Source organism: Magnolia sinica, chromosome 8 (genome assembly GCF_029962835.1).
Source record: "Magnolia sinica isolate HGM2019 chromosome 8, MsV1, whole genome shotgun sequence".
NCBI classification, from domain to species: domain Eukaryota; kingdom Viridiplantae; phylum Streptophyta; class Magnoliopsida; order Magnoliales; family Magnoliaceae; genus Magnolia; species Magnolia sinica.
The window spans coordinates 946,059-950,581 of record NC_080580.1 but is presented as its reverse complement, the minus strand read 5'-3'; positions in this window follow the sequence as shown (position 1 = coordinate 950,581).

The following is a 4,523-nucleotide window of genomic DNA, read 5'->3' as shown; positions in this document are numbered from 1 at the left end:
TCCAATCTTTTTAAATTTGGCTCATTTGCTTCAAAAAGTATATACATTTAACCTTTGTAAAATCAAAGAGTTAACTTATTCAGCAGGAGGTTTTTTTTTTACCATTTCTTATTTAAGAAAAACATTATCACATCAGTAGTTGGTAGAAGAGAACTTAGCACCAGTGGCTGAAACTTTGGCATAATGCAGCGAAATGCACTCGAGCAAACCTCTTAAATTCTGAAATATTTGCATTGGATTTTTATTCTTTCAGTATATATTGTTATGAAAAAAAGCATGATTGTGATCAATGTAAGTGCAGTATAAAATAAGAAAAGAAAAAGTTATCAAGCAAAAGCTAAAAATCCAAATCAAAACAAGAGACAAAAGACATAATGGTTGATGTGATTTGACAATATACATACTCTATTAAGTAGAGACATAAAACTTTTTTTCTTCAAAAGAAATAAGAACTCATCAAAATGTTAGAAGAGCTATAAGTGTAGGGGTTGAACCACTTGTTGGAACCACCGTAACTGAACCTCGAACTATGGTCTTATGATACTTCAATTCAGGTTGAGCTGATTCAACTACTCTTATTTACGTAAAAGAAAGTATGGCTAACAGCTAAGTTTATTGGTGTTAGGGATGGGATAGTAGATACGATTGAAGTCGTCCTCTTTGATTGCATCTTTCTCCATACAAGAGACACGGTTATTTTTTTTTTTTTTCCTCTTTTGGGTCTCTCCATTTTAAAATAAGCCTTTAATTGATTCTGACATGCTAACGGTCATTACACATGGCAGCAAATAAGCCGAGCACCAACAATTTTGATATGCTTCATTTTCAGGTGTAAGCTTAACATGAGGTGGAAAAATGGATGGATGGCCTGGATACACAACACATGCATCAAGGTGGGCCTCTCACTCGTGAAATCCGCACCCGTAACCTCGATGCGCACGTACTCCTCCGAAGGCCCTTTCCTTTATAGACGCAGGAGTTATTGGAAATTGAACCTCCTCTTCCGATTACTGCGGCCAAAGACTTGGTAAGAGAAGACTCCGGAGTCCGGACAGTCAGTATATTTCGCATACAACCCTAACTAACTTATATTAACCGTACAAATGTTAGTAGTTATAACACGTGTCTTTAACACATTTCGCCTGGTTTACGAAAAAATGGGTATGATGTTGAAGTTCCACTAGATGTTTGTGAGAAATCCACTCTGTCCGTAGGTTTTGCGAGCTCATTTTACTACTTTGGTAAAAAAAATTAGGCCAATCCAAGACTCAAGTGAGCCACACGAGAGTAAAGAGTGGGGACCGAACGACCACCGTTTAAACGTTTGTGCGGCCATAAAATTATTTAATCAGGCTAAGAATTTTGTGTTTTGATGAGTTCATTTGAGTGGGAATGACGTTATAAACGGTTTGGATGGCTTATAAACATTAAGGTGGACAAATGAAGGTTCCAACGGTAGTCATTTATTTCCTCATTTTTTCCCTCTCGCATGACCTCCTTAAAATTTTTTTATCCACCTGAATTTTGGTCATATGACCTAGAATGATCTATTAAAAGGGATGGATGGTGTAGATTTATCACAAACATCATAGTCGAACCCACATAGCTTCTCTGGGCACGAACCTCTTGCAAAAGGATTTCGCGGGAAATCCACGCCATGTGTATATACGGGCGACGTATCATAGCAATCCTCTCGCATCTTTCCACGGCGCATGCATGTTTTAAATCACGAAAAACACGTTTTAGATCACGAAAAGTAGTTCCATGGATAGATAATCCAGACCACTGGTCTGTTGTGTCCCATAGAGGATTAATTATTGAACATAAGTATTTTTCATTTGACTATTGAAAATTATACAGATTAATATATTTCTGTATAATATGGAAATCAAAAATTTACAAAATAATTTGAAATCAAGACAGGTTGAAGCACGTCTGAAACGCTATCCTTAAAGCGTTATTTGCCCCTACTCAAGTGAATTGAGTATGCTGATAGGTTACACGCAAACTGCTTCTAGGATATGACGAGCCTCGTGTTTAGCAAACACGAAGGCCCACCAAATAAAACTCTTATATACTATATCTGGCAGAATTATAATATAAAAAAAATCTCAAAAGAGAAAGAAAGAGAAAAAATTTCTTTTGATTTACACCACTGCACTAGTCAGTTCTTCAGCCACTGGTTCAGATGAACCGTTCTAGACCATACCATTGGTCTGTTCTTCTAGCAAAGGTTCAACCCTTGCTGTCTTGCTGAAACCATTGGAGTATTGGAGAGAAGTAATGAGTTATGTCTCAATTCGTATGGGTCTGCTGGAGTGGGTTGAGAGATGGTTTGGAAACCCATCCAAACCCTCCTTTTATAGGCTATGGTGGCTAGGGGGTTATGGTCTAGAGACATAAATTCCATTAAGCCATTTCTGGCTGTTGAAAAACTAGCAGTTTTATGGCCGTTTTTTACTGTTGTGCATGACCATTAATCTGCTGCATGCTGACTGTTGTGAGACAGCAGCTAGCCGTTTTCTAGCTATTGGGTTAGCCATGCAACAGTTACATCTGGTTTCTCTACTAATGGCACAACTGTTACAGTTTCTGCTGCAATAGTTCTTTTCAGTCCCTCTATATATACTGAGGGATATCTCTCCCAGTCCTCTAGTCTTTCTGCCAACCAGTCACCCGTCTTAGCCACTTAAGTGCAAAGTGCACCACTAGCGCCTCTACAGCCACACTGCCTCACATGCCCACGCCTTCATACCGAACTCGTGACCATGACCGAGTCCGAATCCGAGACCGAGACCGAACCCGTGCCTGTGCCCGTGCCCGTGCCCAAGCGTAGGCACTGGAACACGCAAGGTCCATAGTCCTTGGACTACGTGAGTAAATATTATAATATTCCACTATTTTCATTTAAACCATTTTTTTATTCTCTTCCCTTTCCTCCCATGTGAGACTATTCCTAAAAACCCACAAAACGGTATTTTTTCAAACAACTTTTTATATATCATATATTATTTTTATTATTAAAATATATTTTTATTAAAATCAATATTTTTGCAACACTGACAATCATAACCTATCTATTTGTAGCCTATAGATAGACAGACGGTTAATAAGAGAAATGAAGAAAATAGTCCACGTTCAACCAAAAACGGTCTCCAACCTACTTCATTTTCTGAATATTTCCACATCTGTAACGTGTTACAGCAGACCAATGGTCTGGATTATCAACTAATACTTCCAATATCAGAATTACAAACGCGTATACAGCGTGAAAAGATGCAAGCCACACGTATCATATAAAGTGTGAGGCAAGCCAAGGGGAGGAGAAAAAGGCAAAATGGCGCGTTAAATGCAGGACAGAAGCGTCATTACGCGTCTTTAAATTTAGCGGTCCATGCGCGCGGATTAGGCGGCCCGAGACTCGGACTTCCTGAGGAAGTTGCTACGCAGGGATACGGGGTGGGGCTCACCTGGATGTTTTTGCTAAATCCACACTGTCCATCCTTTTTGAGAGATTATTTTAGAAAATTAAACTAAAAACGAGATGGATTCAAAACTTAAGTTGGACAGACGATAGGAAAAATTGGGAAAAGAAATTCTTACCGTTGAAACATTCCTGGGCCCCACCTTGATGTTCATATACCATCTAAACTGTTTATAAGGTCATTACCATTGGGATTAAGTAAAAATATCAAAAAATATTACCTGACATAAAAGTTTCATAGCTTGAAGAATGTTTCAACGATTCACACTGAATATCGGTTATTTCCTCTCGTATGATACATATAATTTTTTGTCGCACGTCTACAATGATACGTCAAAGCGGGTGATGAACCGGGTGTATTTCTCGCAAATATCTCTTTGGGGCCCACCTTGCATCCTTGCGCAGGACCTTTGCAACGATGGCCTCTGAGTGGCAACTGTGATGTATGAATTTCATCCACCTCGTCCATCCATATTTACATATATTTTAGAATATTGGACCAAAAATATGTGGCAGATACAATTCTCAACTGGACCACACTACAGGAAGTAACATTGCTATGGATATCCATCAATGAAACCTTTTTTGGTCTACGTCGTTGTTTACTTTCCATCCAAACTGTTTATATAGTCATATACACCTATTTGAAGCGAAACAAAAACAAATATCATCTTGATTCAAAACTTATGTGGCTTCTAAGAATTTTTCAACCGTAGGAATTTAATCCCTACTTTGTGGTCCATTTAAGGATTGGATCTTATTTATTTTTTGGTCAGTAATATAAATTGATATTTAAAAATATATGGACGGTGTGGATAAAATTAATACAATACGTTGGCCCCTCAGTGGCTCTCGGGGCCTCCACCTGTCCCGAGCTACGAACAGGCGGGGGTAGTACGTAATCCGCGCCCGCTGTCGACAGGCAACTTTATAAACAGAAACGCGTGCTAATCTCTAAAAAACTGAATCGCTCTCGTGTTTCTTTCTTTTGCAGAGAATCCATCAGAGAGAGAGAGAGAGAGAGAGAGAGAGAGAGAGA